Source organism: Rhinolophus sinicus, linkage group LG01 (genome assembly GCF_036562045.2).
Source record: "Rhinolophus sinicus isolate RSC01 linkage group LG01, ASM3656204v1, whole genome shotgun sequence".
In the NCBI taxonomy this organism is placed as follows: Eukaryota; Metazoa; Chordata; class Mammalia; order Chiroptera; family Rhinolophidae; genus Rhinolophus; species Rhinolophus sinicus.
Genome location: NC_133751.1, coordinates 38,572,746 through 38,595,162, shown reverse-complemented (window position 1 = coordinate 38,595,162; position 22,417 = coordinate 38,572,746). Strand labels below are relative to the sequence as shown.

Here is a 22,417-nt window from a genome sequence, read left to right as displayed (position 1 = left end):
AATTTGGTATGTCTCTTATGTGATAAGGCAGGGAATAAAGTAGATCGCATTGTAAAACTAGGCATTGTTAGGTATACTCATGCCAAATTTACTCAGGGTTGTTTCAAAGCAAAGCATTCAATTAACAGGTTAGTTTCAAATTCATCGAATGTTAATCACATGTCTAAGGCAAACAATGAACAGCAAGGCAACACTCAGTTACCTAAGACAGTTGGAGTTAATATTTAATTACAAAGAAACTGATTTATCATAACATCAAAATCAACTTCTGACGCCCTGCCAAAGATCCTATGATTGAATGGTTCCCCTAGAAGTACAAGAACCCTATCCCTGGGTTTCACTTTGGTAGCTGGCTCCCCTAGTTAGCAGCCCACCTCCCAAATGTCAATCCAAAACTGTGTTCCTAGTCTGAGATGCGACTTCCTGGCTCCAAGTGCCTTGTGTTGTTTATTTGCTCTCTACTAATGAGTGTTGTGCTGCCGGCAATGAAAAATGCTGGGCTGTAACAAAAACCAAGAAAAATACATGTTTCTTGGCAAAAGAAGACAGATCCTGCCATCCAATGCTGTATTTACATGTAAGCATAATGCACCTTTCGCCTCACAGTACAATCCAGTGTTACAATGACTTCACAGCAGAGGACGAGTGGGGACTGTGGAGAGAGCACGATGCTTGGGTGCCCATTAAAAGGCCTACAAGTACAGGGAGCACACACAGGAGCAGGGCAGAGAAGATGCTAGCATTCATGGAACACTCCAGACGACCAGAGTTCACACTGCAACTTCACGGACAACACACCAAAGCACTAAACTATCTGATCATCTTTAAACACACACAAAACCAGTGGTAGCTCACAGACTAACACAGACTTAAAGCAAAAGACAATGTCATGAGAATGGATAATTGCATGAGCCCACTCTATTTTTAAGTACAATTTAAACTACTACATCCACCAATCACTAAAGGCACTTTCCAAATCCATCTTTCTATTATTAGCTTCAGCTTTTTTGCCATAGCCATCAAGACATTTAGGTTTCTACTAAATATTTTTATTTGAATTGCCTCACTGAAAAATCACAGACAATTGTTTCAACCTTAGCCTGAATACTATCTGTGAAATCCCAGGGTCCTCCTGGTTTCATTCCCAGCTCACTCGTCACACTGCTTGTGTGACCTTGGACAATTCACTTCTGAGCCTCACTTCTCAACAGTGATAAATGAGAATAACAACGCCTGCCTCATAGGGTTGGGTCTAAAGATTAAATCCCGTAATACATGTAAAAGTGCTTAGCGTTAGTGCATTCACAATAATCACTCATCAAAATGTTAGCAGGCTTTACAGTGTTTATAGAAACTTTATTTATAGCTTTTTCTGTACATTTGAAGTATTGATTTATTTTAATAGTCTTTGTAACACATAAAACCAACAAGTACAAAATCAACTTTGCACCATATTGCCTTAAGAGGCAAACCTTCCTCATCAGATAAATATCAGACATTTCATAGTACAGATGTGAACAGCAATGCTGCCACCTCAGTGAAGTAACGCTTTTAAATCACCAAAATGTACACCAGGCAAACAGTCTCTTAACCTTAGGCACGACCCCTAAAACTGTTAAAGTCATTTGTATAAAATCCTTTAAAGAATGTTGGACAAGCAAGTGATTTACAGCCAGAAAATATTTTCTTCCCAGCCTTGATTTCAAAAGTAACCAAATGACTTTAACATGCTTGTTCCCCCTTCCTCTTGTCACTGTCATCAAAACCCTTACAAAGGGCATTGGAAACATACAGCAATGGCTTCTGAAACTCAAATGTGCCTTGGAGTCCCAAAGTTCCTCTCCTTTCTGCAATAAACCATTGCATCCGCAGGGATGCAGGAGTTTAAAAGCTAGCACCCCCCCACCACCACCATCACCAAAATCCCACTCACAATGTTGGCATGAGAAAAATGATTGTCTCTCTAAACTCTTCCCTCCCAATCAGTGACTTTACTGCCCCTGCATAACTGTCTGTTTGCCAACCTCCTAATATTATTATAACACTTACCTAATTAAAATACAAACTTCTCTCCCTCAACTAGGACTACTAGGTTATTTTTGATTTTTTTATTCGATACCCTCATAACACACAAGACCAAGGCTACAGCCCTTAGCATATGGTGAGAAATGGTGGTTCTTTAAACCACCAACAATGGCAATATGGGAAAGGGGAGAGGTCACACAATCTTCTCAAACAAACCAACTTCCTCTCTGACTATATTGGGAAACCACTGAACTATTAAACTTTGTGAAAATAATTTTCAAATCTCTTAAGGTATCTGGAACTCCTTTTAATTAAACACTCTGTTACATACAGGTAGGTCTACATAGATACATCTACACGTAGATTAAATAATTTAAAAGAAAACAAACATAGACTTCCAAGATACTGTGAGGGTTTTTTTGTTTTTGTTTTTGTTTGAGAAGCTAATTAAGAAGTTCAGCTAGAGACCACATGAACTCTTCCACAGACAGATGAAAAATGTCACATGGACAGTTTCTAGAACTGGAACTAGAATGGTTGCTAAAAGCCAAGTAAATCCATGAAAAAAAATACCTTGGGAATTTTGATCAATTTCAAGTTTTAAACTGACTTCAACAGTTAAGAATTCCCCCCCTTTTTTTATCCACTGAACAAGATATGAGACACAAACAAGAACTATGATTGGTTTATAGTCACTAAGAAATCAAACTGTAATATGAAAGTGGATGGTATAACATCTTAAAAGTCTGTAGGCATTTGTCAAAGAATTGATTTTTCATTTACTTATACCAAACATTCACCAAGAAAGGTTAGAGAGCAGCTTAATTATTCAATCAACAGTAATTCATGCAATGATCCTATGGCTTCCTTCCCACATCAAAGAGACTGAAGGAAAGCCCAGCAAATGGTATTTTTAGGACCACACATGCTCACAGCTTCTGAGCCCCGGCCAAGACGGTGAGACCATTCTGCTTTACTCTGTGCTTCTACCCTGGGACCCCTAGAGTTTATACATTTACACAGCCCTTCCTCTGATGCTATGCTCAGAATATTCACTCATTCTGGAAGCTGAGATTGACTCTAAGTGAAAATATAAATGAAGTTCAGAAATCTAAAAGTGGTGGGAAATCAGAATCCAGAGTACAAATTACCATTTAAACCAGGCTTCAAAATAAATCAGTTATAAATAATTAATCACACCACAATTTCAGATATGTGTTAAATGGCATTTTTACAAGCTAAACGTTCACCAACAGGTGAACAAATAGTGAATAAATTGAACTTTCTTATTGTACTTATCCATAAACTGGTATTTGTATGTATAAATGCTATTTTCAACAATAGCCCTTAGTAGCAAGAGATCACATTCTTACTTTATTAACTTAAATATCTTGTTGACAAAGGACATAAAGGGTCGGAGATCACAACATAGGCAAGATAAAACTAATGGGAAAAATAAAGCAAAAGTAGAATAATGGTGTGATAAAATCCAATATACCCTATAAAATTGACCCTCAAGTCTTTCTAACTAGCCAAAAAAGAGAAATTCTTGCTGGCAGAAGTAGTCATAAGGATAAGGCCACAGCGAGTAGAGGTAAGTAAATAATTACAGTGAAAGTAATTATCAGAACAAAAAGTCTAAATCAAAGTATACTTGTGCTGTTTGCCACGGATTTAAGATTGAATATAAAACGTAAGGTCTTCAGATAAGCCCTGAATGTCTAATAATGAATCTTCAATTAATCATGGTGATTCAAGACATACAGACAAGCTAAGAGATTATGTAGACACTTTGGGGAACACTGACATTATTTTTATTTTTTTAATTATTCAACAATGAGTAATCCCACAAGAGAAATAAAAGGAACAGAAAAATATTAAAGCACAGGTCCTAACCTCAAAGAAGCTTACACTCTAGCACAGCGATTCTTAAACTTGAGCGTGTATTGGTTTTACCCAGAGAGTTTCTTAAAATCCGAATTGCTGAACTCCACTTCCCATAGTTTCAGCATCAGAAGGTCTGGGGTGGGTCCCAAGAGTTAGTATTTTTAACAAGTTGTCAGGTAGTATAGCTGCTGCCATGGGGTTGGGGGGTGGGGGGGCACTTTAATTCATTTTAATTAAACTTCTGACTTAGTGGTTAAAAGACCATAAGCATCCTCAACCTGTATCTACCGTGTTTCCCCAAAAATAAGACCTAACCGGAAAATAAGCCCTAGCATGATTTTTCAGGGTGACATCCCCTGAACATAAGCCCTAATGCGTCTTTTGGAGCAAGCTTTAATATAAGACCCGGTCTTATTTTTGGGGAAACACAGTACTCAATGGTTAAAGACTGAATGAAAGCTTTCTCCCTAACATCAGGAACAAGACAATTTTCACCACCACTATTCAACACGGTACTGAAAGTTCTAGCCAGGAAAAAAAAGGAGGGAGGGAGGATGTCCAAGCTGGAAGGGAAGAAGTAAAACTATCTGCAGATGGCATATATATATATATATAAAATCTCCATCTCCCCAATTATTCCTCCAAAAAGAAAAACTACTAGAGCTAATAAAGGAATTCGGTAAATTTTCAGGGTACAACAGCAACACACAAATCAACTGTGTTTTTCTATACACCAGCAATGAACTATCTTAAAAGGGAATTAAGAAAACAATTCCATTTATAACAGCATCCAAAAGAATAAAATACCTAGGAATAAATTTAACCAAGGGGGTAAAAAGACTAGTACACTTAAACTACAAAACATTGCTAAAGGAAATTAAAGACCTAAATAAATGGAAACAAACAATACCTAAATAAAGACATGGAATGACTGAAAGACTTGATATTGCTAAGATGGAAATACTACTCAGAGAGATCTATAGTCAAGGTAATTTCTATCAAAATTCAAATGGCCTTTTTGGGGGAAATTTAAAGGTCAATCCTCAGGTTCATATGGAATTGCAAGATGCCCTGAACGGACCCCACCCTACCCCCAAAAAAAATGAATTCGGACCCCTACCTGGTATCATATAAAAAAATTAACTCAAGATTTCTCTATATATTTGGGGTACAGGTCCCTTATCACATATAACATTTGTAAATATTTTTTTTCACATTCTACAGCTTATTTGTTAACTTTGCTAATTATGCCCTTTGATGCACAAGTTTTTAACTTATACGAGGCACAGTTTATCTACTTTTCTTTTGTTGCTTCTGCTTTTGGTGTCATATCTAAGAATCCATTGTCAAATGCAACACTATAAAAACATACACATGTTTTCTTCTGAATTTTTTGGGTTTCCCCCTTACATTTAGGTCTATTTTTCAAATAATTTTTGTATATGATGGACACTTTGAATGCACTAAATGCCAATGAATCAAAACAGTTAATTTTACCTCAATAAAAATACTTTTTTAAAAGATGAGAAGGACATAAGACAGTAAAAACTGAGGTTACTAATAAAATACCCAAAAGCAACTGAGTATAAATCTCCTAGAGCACATCTTCACTACTTATGCTTTTGTATTGGGGGCGGGGGGGGGTGTTGCTATTTCTAGACACTGCTATGCAAAAACCAGTACCATGCATTCTCTATCCTCAAAGGACTGATAGTCTATTTATGGGGATACAGATATATAAAACAAATAAACAAAAGCAGGCACTTCAGGTATACTGTCTAAATTTAGTAAGGTTTTAAGAGTATCATCCTGTGAACAGGTCAGTAATTACAGAAATGAGCAGTTAAAGGGCCCTAGGGATTTAGTAGAGGACTCACTGTTTTACAAATAAAGAAACTGAGACCCAGAAGCAAACTGTCCAGGAGGCAGGTGATGGAACAACAGGGTCTAGAACTCAGTTCTTCCAGTTTTTAGCCCGATTTTGTTTCTAACTTTACTTTCCATCGGGAATAAGAAGTGTTGTTCCTCAAAATGCTGCTGTAAAATCATTTTCTCTCAAGGTGTAGTTGTCATACTGAGCCAGGTAGTAGATGGCACATTTCTCTGGCTCAGAAATATTGGTCTTTCCAACCTTCTCAAAGGCATCTTGCCAGACAGGAAACAGGCTGGAAAGAGCAGAATCTAAGCTCAGCAAAAGCAAAACCCTAGGAGCTAGTGAGGCCTGGGTTTGCAAGGAGGCTCTACCACTTTCAAGCATGACCTTGGGCTTGAAATCTCTGACTGATCAACACTTTCTGACCTACAAAAAGGGATAGGAAAAGCTATTCCAAGGGTTGTTCTGAAGATTGGAAGATGTAACGCATGTAAAGTACCTAGCACAGTGCCTTATCAAATAATAATATTTTAAAAATAACTTTAACCTGTGCCACAAGAAGAACACTGTATGAACAAAGAGGTTAATAAAGTAATCATTTACCACAGAGACAAATGAAGAATTACATTTCCTCAAATAAGCAAGTTAGTTGTTAGTTTCTTCACATATTTTCTTTTAAAAAGATGTTCCCACCTTGTAGCTTGGAAACAATATCCTCTTTTAAAAAATGTAATGCATTCAAGATGTATGAATTATGATTATTAAAAAATAAGAACCAAATAAGGAAAAGGGAAGGATGGCTGCTTTCAGATAGTTATTTACTTCCTCACCCCTAATCCTAGTCCTCTGCCTCTCCCCAAATTACCTGTTATCTTTCCTCAATTTTTAGGAAACCTTAGATGGCTGGGTGTGCCTAGTTTCCTAAATGTTCGGAGACAACTCTGAATCAAAGGATCAGCCCTTATTTTCTGAAAGTCAGATCATCTACCTCTCTCTGACACTAACTTTATGACAAGAATTTCTAGTCTGGCTCAGCCATTGTCCTAAAAAGTAACACGTGACCATAACAACAAACTTCCCAATCACTAAACATTCCTGCTGAAATTTTCCTGAGGTAAACCACTACCAAAAACCAAAACTGACTGATAGAATTCAGTAAGTAATGGGACACCAAAGCACAAGAAGGAAGGACCTGCATTAGTTAAGAAATCCGTTTTGCCAATTTGAAATGCAAGTCTTTTCTTTCCAAATATTCCTCTTTGAACTTGTTTTGCTCCTTACTTAGCTGTTATAAGGGCATCCAGAGTAGGGAGACAAGATTTTAAGGTTCGTGTAAGACTAAACTTCATGACTCCAACTGCCATAAAATTGAGTTTCTACCCAAAACACTTTATCAAGTTGCTTTAAGGCTTAGATATTAACAAAATCTATACAATTAATAACTGTGTGATTATAGAGTGGCCTGCTTATATTAGTTAATATTTTATTGAATTCAATTCAATAAACATAGACTGTGCCAGACACTGTTAAGGAATTAAAAGCCACACAGAGGATTTTACAACAGATACATTACTAACAAACAACAACTTAAATAAGCAGCAATTGTTTTATTAGAGGCCAGGAGCTCTAGAACTGGACAATCAATAATTACCCATGGGGTGAGTAGAAGGAATATATTTAAAACTCCCAGTGACTGCCAATGAATGGCAAAGGAAGGTGGTGAATCCATTCACCACAGGCATGATGGCCTAACATAGTTTTAAAAAGAACTTGATTTACATTCAGGGCTACAAAAATATAAGCCCTAAGACTGTCAAAGATGTTGAGCGCTAAGAGAAGCCAGTAATACAACTTGCAGCTCTTGATGTTAGAACTGCTGGATGTGGCTTGGCTGAACCCGATCTAGCTGCCAGATACTGTGCAGGGTGCCAAGGACACAATGATATTGATGAGAACAAGAATTTCTGTTCTGAATTATGGAGAGAATGGTATGCAGAATGAGTAATGCACAGGTGCAGAGAAGTGCGGCGGGGGGGGGGGGGGGGTAGCGACAGCTTTGCATCCTGTTTTAGCCTAATGGTTTCTGTGACAGACAGGGTGCATCTCAGCATGGAGTCAGCTCAGACATCTCAAACAGCATGGACATTTGGTGAAAGTCTAGTCTAGCAAGAGAAATGATTAAAGAATTAGGTAGAAGGCCTATGAGAAATGGTTCACAAAACCAAACAGTGGGTTCACACATGCAGCCTCACCCTGAAGCTGCATCTCCCAAGCTTCCCCTGCTCTTCAAGTTACACTAGACCACCCATCCAAATTCGGAACATAACTTACCCAGTCCACAAATGAAGAACATTCAGTATTACTCTTTCCATTAACCTACCTAAATGAATACTAAGACTCAGTGTGTGTGTGTTTTTTTATTTTTAATGTCCAGTTTTAAAGGCACATAATCCATGGATTTACTTATTTATACTTTAACCAGGACCATATAAACTTCAAAGCTCTGAGGAATGATACAAACAGAACTCATATAACACTGAGAAAGGATTTCTGATATTTTACAAAGAGAAGTCCCTGTGAATATTAGCAGCAAAATTAAAAATAAAGACATCAAAAAGGGCATTAAGCAATTCATTTCAAAGCCTTTAAAAGCAAATCATTCCCAGCATGTTTTCTCTTATGCCTATCAAGGGCATCCAAGAGTCCCTCTCACTTCCTCACACAGAGTAATGAGAACCAACTGGAGGAACTACTACTGGTATTCCAGTTAATAACAAATTCAACAAGGAGTTGCCAGGAAAACTGAGTTGGAATAGGTTTGCATAACTCCAGTGGAACCTTCCAGAGAGTCTTGTTGGGGGAAAACATTTATTAGAGCAGAGTATTTAAAATTTTATTTTAAATGTCCCAAGATAAAACACAAATTCATGTTTTTAAAGAAATACATTAAAGTCTATTAATTTTGTAAGGCAAAGCATCAAAAAGAAAGATTGCTCATTACAAGCAGATAGCGGGGAGGGCAACTAAGGAATGTGCTGGAAGGAACCAGGCAGAACTTGCTCATTGTGGCCCTGAGTATTTTGAAGGGGGTTGTCTTCATCTTCTCACCAGCTTTCTCTGCTCCCAGGAAGGAAACAGGGATGAATAAAGCCTTGTCCACTCTATCTCCCCAGACCCTACTCCCACCCCATTGGCTGACCACAAGGCCTCCCGGGAGGGACAGAACAGCAAGCAAGACAAGACAGCAAGTAGATATTTTCATAATGACTCCGTGAAGAACTCAGAGACAAATGTGCACTTCCCATTGGCGTCCACTTTACAATTTCAAGGTTATGCTCTAGAAGGACAGGTTTGAAAATAGTATTCAAATGATTAACCACACAACAGTATGATTGCATTCCTCACAAGATCTGTTTTACATTATGCGTCTGTTACAAATGAAAGAACATTAGAAAGAGCACCCACCTGAAAGCTGAATTACAAACAATAATAATAATGTATAGCTTTACCAACATATCATCACTCAATACATGGAGGGGAGTTCAATTATCCATTGCTTTAATGAGGTTTTACAAAGCAAACCACAGAAGATCCCTCTTCACTGCTCTGGGGTTGGCTTTTCAGCTGCCCCGTGAGAGTGCTTGCCATAAAGGAAAGCCTTTGACAACGTGCTAAAGGCATTTTATTGACAACATCCCAACACAGTTTACTAGCTTAGTTCTTTTAACTCATGCACCTCAAATCCAAAGGCAAGAGAGTAATGTCTGGGATCCATGGAACAGAAAACCAATAGTTATTATGGAAATGGAAAAAATTAACCAAATGTTCCATAAAACATATATCAGGGTTTATCTACCTCATGCCATTTTGTTTCCAAACTGGTAGGCTGCTCACTCACTCATAATCATTCAATGTCAGGTTGAAAGTTGTGTCTCAACCAAAGACCAGCCACCTTCTGAAATTAACTTAATTTTACAAAAGTGTTTTGATAGCCAATAAAAATTCTCTAAATTGTCCAGTGGCTGAGACCTAACAATGGGCTTTGAGATGACTAGTTCAATTTATGGTTCTAGTCTCTGCCTTACCTAAAACCACATAAAGGAGGCCAGGAAAGTAGAGTTTCTATAGATCAGCCATGATGACAGCCTGTTGACTTTACACTTTTGTTTGTATGCAGAAAAAAACAAAAGGCAGGCTGAGAACTAACAGTAAACAATTGCAAATAGGTTAGACTCTACCATTTGCAGTCTGATCAAAGGCAGTCACTAAACACCTCTACGTAACTGTGGGAAGGTTGGGTCACCCTGGCCCAATATTTTCTCAGCTATTAAAGTGAGCTGACAGGGTCATTGTTTACAGGCAGCAGACTGCTTTACGGCATAGATGCTTTCCAGTCCTGGCACAGTGGGAATCACAGAAACAATTTTGCCACAAAACAGGCTACACTTTCACTTTCAAATATTAACCCTCCATTTATTAAGAGGGCGTGAGACAAATGAAAATGGAAGGTCTACACTTGGGAAACAGGTTACCAAAAAGATCTCCTAGCTGATTCACTACGGTTTCTTCTGCACTGAAAAACAGAACGCTTTTGAAGAGAATGGATAAAATTTAAAGTTGCCTCATCCAGACAACTACCATCCCTCAGTGTGCTAATCAAGAATGACCAATACTAGGCCATATTAGGATAGGTAAGGAGAGAAGGCAAAATTATCACTGTGTTCAATAAAAGCAACTAAAATATATCAAAATGGGAACTTCACAAATAGTACTATCAATGATTAGATGAGAGCATAGCCATAAACAGACATACACAATATACAAATGTGAGCAACTCATAAAGCCCTTCAGGGTAAAATGTTCAGATTACACCCCTCCATTTAGATTAAACTGTCAGCATGAGAAGATGTGAATTTTTGTCTTTTTCATCTCCTTATCTCCATCACTGCCATTGAGAAAGCATTGTTTTGTGACTTCTCCTCCCCCTGATTTTGAGACAGGTTAGTTAGTATGTTGCTAGGTAGACAGGGGTGTTCCTGGTGGAATAAACAAAAAAGCAGCCACATCCTGAAACTCCAGGATCTGGAATGTCTCCTTCACTCCAGGACAAAAATATGAGACTATGCCTTGAGGTTAATAAATTATCTCAAATCCCTTTTGGCCGGACAAAGGAGCAGATCTGATAGATAGGAATAGGTTATTAAGTTAATCCTTTCAGGATGGGCAAACAGGACAAACCTGATAGATGAATTCCATTAGCAGCCTCCAACCCCCTTCCCCAAGCAGGCAAAGGAAGGTATAAAAGTAAGAACTTTTGTCTCAGTCACTGGGCTTCCCAGTTTCGGGTACCCCCTCCCGCTCAGGAGCTGCAACCTCTTCTCCTGCCTCTAATAAACTATTTTCCTTTAGAACTCCTTGCCTCTCCCTGGTCCGGGTGTCCATTCTTTGGCTTCAAGAGACACGATCCCGGCCCACACCCAGAAACTGCCGGCAGATCCTACATCAATTTCACCTATAAAATATTCCCCATGTGAATATATGCACATGTTCTGAGGTCCAATAAGACACCTTAGGCCTCATACTTACCAAGTGATCACCTTCACTTTTAGAAGAGTAAAACTGTGTCAAAATATCTGATTAAAAATTTCCTGGCCACAGATATGAGGTCAGGTGTTTTAGGTGTGTTGCTAGAACAAAGTGAAGAGCAGATAAGAAGAAGGATTTGGGGCAGAAAGCTAACTGCTGTGAACCGAGGAGAGAAACTAGACAGATTGCCTAACATGGAAAAATGAATGGGGGAAAGAGCAGGAGGAGGAAATAATCTGGTTGATTGGGAGGAGGGGGGAGAGAACCTACAAACCAGGCAGAAAAACCACACCCAAAAAATATATGGCCCCAATTAATCTCTGAATTAGAACTTCCTCCAATTCAATGTGATGCATTAAAAGGGCAGTGATGACAACACACTATAGACGAAAAGGGGGGCACATACTAAACCTGCCCAGCTCAGGGGAAGCCTGCATGGCAAGCCCTACAAACTCAGAGACGGAAATGAACCACATAGGATGGTCTGAACATAAAAATCACGAACTCAAAGGGGGTCATGGCTGGCAGTCACAGCCTTGGCCTGTAGCTTCTTTGACAAAGGTCACTCTATACCTGAAGTGAGCCTGTCTATTGTCTTTTGTATCTAGGATAACATGCCCTTGGAATGTTAGTAATCCCTTTTTCTGGACCAGAGCATGAAACTATAGAATCCCTCATTATTATTTTGTCCCCTGATTACCATCTCTATGTGCTGTAAAATATGAACCATTAACTATCCTGTATCCACCTATGTAAAATAAGTACCGGTCTCTCCAATTTACTTTTATCCAATCCCAGAGATTTGCCCTCTTTGCTTTCTCCCACCTCCCCTTAATCTACCACCAATGAATTTCATGTAACCCTCCTCCTTTGATTCAAATGTATAAAATAAGTTATACAACTGCCATTTTCTGGAGCATTTTCTCAATCCATTGGGATTTTGCTTCCTGGCAATAGTCAATTCGGCTCAAATAAACTCCTAAAGTTTTCTCAGGCTGGATGTTTTGTCAACAACACACATGCTTAAAATGGCAACTCAAAAAGCACTGGAATCTAGAGCCTAGTCATTGGTCCATTTCAGCTTTGAAATGGTATTTCAACCCACGCCATCAAAACCAAGTGGAGCTCAGTGGAAATATGGGATCCAATCTGCGGGAATTCAGGCAACTCACTGTCCCTATTACTTGCTTCAAATGTAAAGTAGAAGAAAAGGAACCTGAAAATGTCTATGCTTCCTTCCTGAGCAAGCTGCTGCATGACACTCGTGTCATTCATATCTAGTTTGCAGAGTCTAGAAAACAGCTTTTAGTTGACAATCTCTAAAAACCTCCCAGCTGTGAGCCTTGATATGTGAGTTACATTAGAATTTCTGAGGCCTTTTGAAAATGTAGATTTTCAGGCTTCTAGAATTTCCTTCCTAACCCCACAAGCTGGCCAACTCTCCCTTCTTTACCCCCAAGCACACCCCCCATTAATTTTGATGTAGGTGTTCTATGGACCAGTTACAGGAATGTGACCTAGAAAGAACACAAATAAATAAAAGGGAGAAAAAAATAAGTACATTCAAGATCCTTGAAGCACATTTCATTTGTACTTACTTTAAGCCAAATTAGCTGAGTCTTAATTTCAAAACAATGTTTAAAAGTGAAGAGGGAAAAAGACAGTCGAGTTAGTTAAATTTTATCCTATTAATGGGTATTTAATTGAATGCATTTCAACAAAGATGACTATAATTTGGCTAAAACTAGTTCTCCAGCTTTAGTCATAATAAAGCAACTATTATTATATTTCCATGGCAACAACAAAATGGTTGTAGGATTTTACACAATCTAGAATAATGAGCACTTTATTAAGAAGCAGTCTATGCAATTATTGCATTTATTTATATGATTACTGGCCACCAGCGATAGTTTAATATGAAAAACTGTGCATCTAAGAATAGGTAAACAAGTAGAGTGTTGATAAAATCTTCATAAACGTTTTTAGTTGACAGTAGCCAAAATCACAGAATCAGAATTCCCTTGGGGGTGGGAAGGATTTAAAGGTCATCCAGCCCAATTTCCCATAAAAGGCTTGAACTGCTGAACTAAATCTCTAGCAAGTGGCCAGAATACTTCAAATAATGTAGATTTCACTTTCTCAAAATGCAGCAAATTCAATTTTTTAGCAATCTTAACCAATAGAGGGTTTTCCCTTTTAACAAGCAGAAATCTGAATTCTGTTCCAACGAGCTATACAGAGTAAATGTACTCTCAATCCCATAAAACAATCCTCTAAATACTTGGAAAGTTAAATCTCATCAGGTCTCCTCTTCTACAAACAAAACCACTTGGGATTTCTTCACCCTCTTCTCCGACGACATGGCTTACACCCCCACCCCCTTGGATCATTCTAACAATCTACCTTGTCTATGGCCCTTTTTAAAATTAGTTTCTAAAAACATTACATTCCATCACTCTGTAAGTACAAGGTGTGAAGAATCATCACTGCCCCAGTCTACTCAGTCAGTTCAGGCAGAAACAAGTCCCTCCCCCACACCGTGGCCAATTGACCAATGAGGATGAATCACTGAATCTTCCATGTCTCTGGTGACTCTTGGACCTTTGCAGTTGGGAACTCAACCCACTGCAGAGTTAGGCAGAGACTGAACAACAAGGTCCAGCCAAGATCAAACCTGAAGATTATGATTTCAGTGGGTTTTTTTGTTTGTTTTGTTTTGTTTTCATTCTGAAATGTGCTAGGTTATTGAGATCATTGGTAATTGAATCAGCAGTAGAGTCACTATTTAAATATTTATATTTTCACATATATATGCTATGAGTAATTTTTATGTATATAAAATATGAAATCATTTAGATATCACAGTTATATGCTTTTAGGTGTGTGTGTGTGTGTGTGTGTGTGTGTGTGTGTATTGTCATATGAAATCATAACATAAAGTTCACTTCAGATGAAATAGTCTCATTATCTATAACTACAACCCAAAGGTTTTTTGAACAGAATAGTCAGGCATTAAACAAGTCTGTTAATCAAGCTATTTTTGTAGTTTTCAGTCCCAAATTGTGCAAATGTGTCAGTGGCAAAATTTCAACTAAGAATTTGTATAAAATTAATGAGTTAATGATTCTACATATAATTAACACATCTAAAAAGCAAATAACTTCTCATTTGCCATTTCTCTCACTACTGCTAGGAAAAAGAATGTTTTCATCCCTAAAACCTTAGTTTATTCTTCTCGACTTTGACATCCATTTGGCTATTCATAAGCAAATCTTCTCATTTTTTTGCACATGGCTAAGAAGTTTTCTTTAAAGTGTTACAAAAATGCAGGATCTTAAGAAAAATTAATACTTGGGTCTTCTTAAATCCCAAAACAATCTAATACTGATTGATTTTACTGAAACCCATCAATAACTTTGATCATCTTTATTCCACCACTCCCTAACCAGGTCCCCTCCCCAAGAAAAAGAATGACTATAACAGCTTATAACCTAGCAACAAGGTTTGTAAGTATTTCTACCTTAGTTAAATTTCATAATTTTTTTTTTAAACTGTCAATGTAATTTGTGAAATATCCTGGAACAGTTTTACTCAGAGACACTTCTATTTGATTTTATTATTTTTAAAAAAAACTTTTTTCCTTTTGTGAACTTACTTCTTCATTTTATCACTGCTGGTTTTTCATGAGGACTGTTCACAGTATAATCACATTGCTATGGGTTTACAGCAACTTACAGAAGTCTCAACTAATGAGGTTCCCAGAGGGATTACCCATTCAAAAAAATAAAATTCATCTACAAGTTGTGAATTAGCGGGCCAAAGTCTAGAATCCCTACTGTGTCCCAATCAAGTAAGATGAAGAAAAAAAATACATCTTTTTATGTGTAGTATAAGAGCATATTTATATGAATATCATATTTCACCAAGTCTAATATATCATCAATAAGACGTAACGTAATTTTACATGCTACTAAAAAGAAAATGTTGCCTAACTGCCTTATATTGGAATGCAATCAATTTTAAGATGCATGCCAATTTAAAATGTTAAAATGAGTGGAAATATGCCTTTGAAGATACATGAAACACAGTATAATTTGAGGGGGGGAAAAACTGAAAGAAAGTAGCAAGGTCACAACCCCAGCCTGTAGACCTATCCAGTGGTCCAGTGGGAATATAAGAGTTTTGTGGATTACAAAATTCCCACGAACAATTCAATATCGATCTACCTTAAGGTCCAGCTTTTAGTCTCATGTCCCAGAAACTACCAAAATTCATTTCCTGAACAAAACTTCCAAGATATAATTATAGAACAGGTCATTTAAATAAATGCACCCTACTCCTTTCTCCTTTCATTTCAAATGCAGATCCATCGAACTTCAGTTGGACTCAACATTCCTATAACCAACTCATGTGTTTTACTTCAGCTTAGTTAAATACAAAACAATTTTTAGATTTTCCTAAATATCCAAAATTTACAAAAAGACAAGATTACTGTCCCTTTTAAGAAACTGGCAATCTCACTATGCACTAAATCTAAACTGAAGACAGTTTGTTTCTGAGGTCAGCTATGAATCTAGCTTCCTCCTATCCTGAAAGCATACAACCATTGACTCCGAATCCTTAATGACAACTGTTTAAGTGAAAAAAATTACTTCCAAAAAAGTTTGGTATTGTTGAACAGGCTGAGTGCAAAGAGTGCTAGGAAAGTTCTATCACCCCCTGGACTCAGAAATACATCTGATTTGCATTAAAATGCCATGTCACAAACAGATGTTTTCTACAACTCAGTCTCAACATGAAAAATATTGCTTTATCCCACATTTTAAAGAGTTCTACATTCTCTTTCATCTCATTAATTATTGAAATGTAATAACAAATGAACAATACTTGCTGCTAAAAAATAAAAATAAATCACACTCTTTTCCATTTGCTTACTTCCTACCATCACCACCTTTCACACCCCAATGTCTGGAAAAAGGCTATGTTGGGAGGGACTTAAAATAAATACATCTATTATTATTCATGTTTTGAAAAAGCCGTTTCTGACAGTGAATAATATGTCAATCTATGATTACGGTAACTACATAGTAACTAAACTTCTAACTACTATTGTTCTCCAGCTGTTGGGAGAAATGCCAGATTCATTTAATTTGTGCTTCATCACTCCCTCTGTTTTTCTTGCTCTCAGATGATCAAAATATTCTAATTAATGTCAGCCATAGGAAAGGAAGATATAAAGATTCAGATATTAACCACCAATGTACAGTCCTAACCTGGGCTGTATAGGATGAGATTTACCAAGAAGTTAAAAAACAAATCTTCTCTCTAAAGACTAGAAAAAGAATCCCTGCCGATGCTCAAGTTTTATAGTCATCTTTTAATGTCCTAATTTTACTAACTTCACTACTCACAAAATGATTCAATACATCTGGAGAGTCTATCCTAGCAAAACTTACAAACAGAACATAACTGTCTGAAGTATATGTTCACAAAATCAAAAAGTGGTCAAATCCGATCCACAGGGTGCTTTGGTCACCTTTTCTCCACATAAATTCTATTATTTATTTGCTATTCGCCTCTCAGTGATTCATTCTTAATGATTGGGGAGCAAGCACTAATAATGTTATAAGTTATTTCTACTTCTACTTTTGAGTAGATAGCAGACAAAAACACCAAACAACTTTTCCAATTTCTCCAGGTTTTCACACAAACTAACATCTTAGCTATAATTTATGGACCAATCCTAAAATAAGCACAAGACTTCTGAAATCCACTGGCTTGCAGTTGCAAGAATATTACCGTGTTCCCCCAAAAATAAGACCTAGCTGGACCATCAAATCTAATGCGTCCTTTGGAGCAAAAATTAATATAAGACTCAGTCTTATTTTACTATAGTAAAAGTCTTATAGTAAAATAAGACTGGGTATAATATAATATAATACCGGGTATAATATAATATAATACAATACCGGGCCTTATATTAATTTTTGCTCCAAAGGACGCATTAGAGCTGATGGGCCAGCTAGGTCTTATTATCGGGGAAACATGGTATGGTAGTGATCGTAGGTGTCATTCAGAAAGCTGAGGCTGGGAATTCTCTGGGTGTGAACTCTCTGGTGGGGCTCCCAAAAGAGCCCCTCAGAAACAGGATCAAACAGGCAAAACAGGCCCAAGACATAAAATAAACAAAACTAACAAACAAAGGCAACGGAGGCCAAAACAAAGATTCCTATAAATAATGAGAGGCCAAAAGCTGAGCTATTCTTTTCTGTCATAATTTCTCTCTCAAAAGAAGGGCAACAAGAACAAACTTCAGTTTTAGAGCAAACTCAATATTAAAACTTCTGGATAGGTTTCAGGTGCTCAACATATTTGCAAAAAAATTTAATTTAGCTAGAGTATTTACATAAAATATCACAATATAGTGTGATCTACTTTTGTATTTTTGTTTTTAACTGATTTTCTGGAATATAGTATCTAGAATATACTTCTAAACAAACTTTCTTTTTTGATGAGCTCCTAGAAATAAATGACAAAACCTGCCTACCTTATTCATGCAGAATTACTTTGACTCCTATTTATAAGGCATCCCACAGGACCTCCTTTCCTTTTCACTTGGTGCAGCATTTCAGATGACCAGTAACTACTAAACACAGGATTAATGAGCTGCAATACATATAACTCCTAAGGAAATCATCTCAGACTGGACAGTTTCAATTAGCCCTATAGTCCTTTGATAAAATAGTCTAACACATTGCTTCTTGGCTTTGTATTCCCTCTCCCTCTCTCATTACATCACAATGAAATACGTGGTTGAATAATTTATACATCTACTTTTCATTTTGCATAGACAGCATACAAGTACATACAAATATCCTGATTTTACACCAGGATACCTCCTAATGATTCATTGGCATCAAGTTTAAAATCAAAATGCCAATTAAGCACTGAACAAAATACATTTCACAGCCCTACCTATTAAATCACAATGTAATTTAATCGATGTATAATAACTACCAAGGACAAAACATGGAACCCCTGTCTCTGATGAAAACAGATAGAGGAGGAACAAATTCCTTTTCTTATGGAATACATTGTCTTTCTGAAGTGATCTCAGGTTCCTAGTAACTGAGTAATTTTACACACTTCTCTTCTCCAAAATACACTGCAAAAAAACTATAAAAAAAAAACAACAACGTGAAAACTCTATAAGGAGAGTGAGGGTTTCTTTACTCGCCAACCACAGTGAAGTAGTTATGTCATAGATACTGGGGCCATACTGTTCTACACGTAGATTCAATTCCAAGCTCCACCAGTTATTAGTTGTATGACCCTAGGCATATTACCTCTCTGCCTCAGTTTCCTCATCTATAAAATGAAGAAAGTATTAGCACCAATCTCACAAGACTGTCTGAGGAAGGAGTGAGTAGATGCAAAGGGCTCAGAAGAATGCCAGGCACGTGCTTGGAGCACTAGATGCGTTAGCTGATATCATTGCTATTACATCACAGCCGCAGCTGCCATTTCCTCTCCTACCCAACTGTCCCTACTATTCCTAGTATATTCCCATTTTAACCAATAAGGTCAAAGACCCAGATTTTTCTATGAGTATGCATAGTTGCAAATAAAAATATCCAGAGAATAAAAATGATTAATACCATAGCTTGGGATGGGATGGTGATTCTGGGTTTTAAGCTTTTTATCAGGGTCAGCCAACTAACCTTTTACTCCAGCGAGGCAAACCAACACTGATTTCTCATTGACCAAGGAAAAGCAATATAGTTTCTTGCTGCGTGGGAATCTGCTTTTCCATTCATAAAAGCATCTGTCCTTCCCATCAACTACAAGAAACCTTCATTTCCCCCACAATGCCAAGCAAAGTTTGCCTAGTGTTTAACAACTAAGTGATAAATAACCCAGGCCAAAATGGATGTGTCCTCTGCATGCCATGTGCTCATTTTGTTGCATTGCCAGTGTTATTGGTCCTCCCCACCTCCACTCAATCAAGGTTTATAAACCTTAAAACTGAACAGCGGGTAATTGCAATAAACGTCTAACCTTGTCCAATGAGCTGTCTCTTCAATCCATGCAGCTCATAATACACCTTGTCAAAAAGTAGATTTTAGTATACAAAATGACTGAATAAACCAAAATGACAACCAAAAAAATTCCACGTTACTTTTGCCCTTTAATATAGAATAAATTTGGAACTCTAAAACAGAGTTTGTAAAGTAATCAAAAGTCCTTTATATCAATTAATTTCTTAAAAGAATTATTAGGTGGAATAAAACTATTACCCATTCAATAACATATTACGAATATATTGTATGCTTTGGGAGGTGTGTACGTGCAAACTTGACCAGAAAGGAACCAGAAGTTGGAAACTGGGCGCTGAAAGTTTTACGAGTATTTTTCTCAGTTTTTTCTCAGGAGAAATCAGGAATATTCTCACATGTTTCTATTTACCAAGGCGTCCCAGTTTATTTACGAAAACTTGGCCACAAGTGGCCAGAATAAAGGCATTTCAATGGGGCTGTCTTTTACTTTCTTCCTTTTTCTCATTCTCCTTAAGAAGCGTCTCTGGTGCATGCTTGGTTTCTAAAGGTCTGATGAGACTATGGATGCTCCAGTGAATGCCGAAGCCTGAAAGAAATATTTCTCTCTCCCTCTCTTTGAGTCAGAAAATTCTGAACACAAGAGGATCCATTCAAGGCATGATGGAGTGCCTCACAGAAACAGCAACATGTTCACCGTTGGCAAACAGAGATCTGTTTGGACAGTGAGCATAGCCATCTACTCAGCAAACATCAGCTTTCCTGTTAGTTCACAGCAGAAAGAACCAGACACTGGCGGCCCTCCTCTCAGACTCCAACACCACTTTGGGACAAGCCTTCTAAACAGAATGCTTTTGTCCAACAGTCACAATTCATTGGGTCCCCACGGCTTTCCTAGAAGCTATGTCTGTCTATTCACAACTGCATTCGGACCCCCCCGTCCAAAATCATTTGTAAAGGTCTGGAGGAAAAAAGTAATGGGCAAAACCCCAATTTCCATTTGTAATAGACAAGACTGAATGGCTTTATACCAAACAGCAAGAACAGCAGCCGGAAAAGTATTAGGTATACGAAGAATCTAATGGGCGGTCTCGCCCCTTAAGGTGTTTGGGGAGGGGCATCGGTGTTATTACCAGTGCAATCTGGAAGAACACCATGTATAATTTCTCAAAGGAAGTCAGAGAAAAGATGGAGCAAATCCAACAGCAAACTTCCTGTGGAGTGGATGTGATATCCCTCCCCACCAGGCTTCAATATGCTTATGCAGTTTAAGAATTGGTTAGATATTCGAATTTTCAGCAAATCCTCCATGTCATCAGTAAAAGCAACACAAATACAGAAGACAAACTCGTGGCCTGTCTTGCCTTCTCACACCTTTGGGCGTGAACTTGTTGTATGACCACCTGCTCCTCTATACCTGGTAAGAGAACTCTGCCAGAATGGCATTTGCTTAGTATAAACATGAAAGCAAATAAAAATATGAGTATGACATAAAAATATGTGATGGAGAAGGTCAGGGGGAGAGGAGGCAGTGCCCAGCAGGATATTATATAGCCCACATCTTAAACCACTAACAAATTGTTGTTACTAAGTATTTATTTGTTACCTTACCTCCCCGCCAATATCACTTCTATACGTGTCAGAAATGAAGGGTAAATTTCAGAACCCAGAGAACTCTCCATGTAATATATTTCAAAGAGCAAACACCCTTCCTTAAGAAAACTATTAAGGAAAACTGTTGCCAGCCCATGGCCTGGTTCTGTACAGCTTAGGAGCTAAAAAAGTTTTCACATTTTTAAAGGTTATAAGAGAAATAAAAAAGAATATGCACCAAAGACCATATTAAGATATTTACTAGCTTGCCCTTTACAGAAAGTTTGCCAACCCTACACTAAAAGCCTCGGATATTAACTCTTGATTCTACTTAAGCCAAATCATGAACATGAAGCCAACTCATGAATATGCTTTCAGATAATCTCTCCGAGGGGTCATGGACCAGAGACTCCGGAGAATATGGACAAGACATAACTTAGGACAGAAGGGGCCCTGTCAAGGTGCTACGCATTCAACAACGGAGGGTTAAGCAGACAGTGCTAAGACAAACTTTCCCTTGGGGGGTACTTAATAAATCGTTCAACTTGGAGAATTCCTCAACTTACAAAATTAGCAATAATAGCCACTTGGCCTGACAAGAAGGTGTTAGTTGAATGAAGTGAGTCAAAGAATAGAAAGAAAAGATGGAGGTTGGGAGAGATCTGTATTTGTGTCATGTGGGGTTCTCTGGTCTTCTTGCAGAATATGCCAAAGGAAATACCAAAAAAAAAAGACAAAGCAAGGCAGAAGGCCCTATGAAATTTGATTTATTTCCTACATGCACAAATACAAGGTCAGATAGCTATTTTTTTCCGTGAATAAAACAACTTTTTCTTTTATGAAGGGAATGCTTAAAGAGCCCAAATCTCTAACCTATAGGCTGAAGGAAGAGTCATTCATGAGAGGGAGGAAAAAGAGTAATTCGACATTCTGGATGGCGTAACTTCAAGTTCCTACCTTAAGCTCGCTTACTTAACTTAGTGTGGGAACCCGGCAAATGCGATTTGCCAGCTCAACTGCCATTCAGTTGCCTTTTAATGAGGGTTAAGATCAAGCCTCAAATTTTCATCCACTCAAGGGTTTATTTGAGAAGCCTGTCAATTTTTTAGAAACTGATCATGAGTACATATCATTCTAAATACAACATGTATCCAAGTTATTGTATCAAGCAAAAACTCATGAAGTACGACTGCCAGATAAAAGGTACATTCAGGACACAGTCAAATTTGAATCGCAGTTACACAATAATTTTTCATGGAAGTATGTTCCAAATACTGCGGGGGACATGCTTACGTTAACTAACTAACCAACCAAATACATATCTATATATGTTGGACATCTGAATTTAACTTTAACCGAGCATCCTATGTTTTCATTTGCTAAATCTGGCAACCTGACC

At 37.6% G+C, this 22,417-nt stretch overlaps 1 protein-coding gene across 2 annotated transcripts in view; it reads right to left on the bottom strand.

Moving 5' to 3' along the window:
- FNDC3B (fibronectin type III domain containing 3B) overlaps positions 1 to 22,417 on the bottom strand; it is a 320,442-nt gene that overhangs the window by 149,998 nt on the left and 148,027 nt on the right. The window lies entirely within an intron of this gene.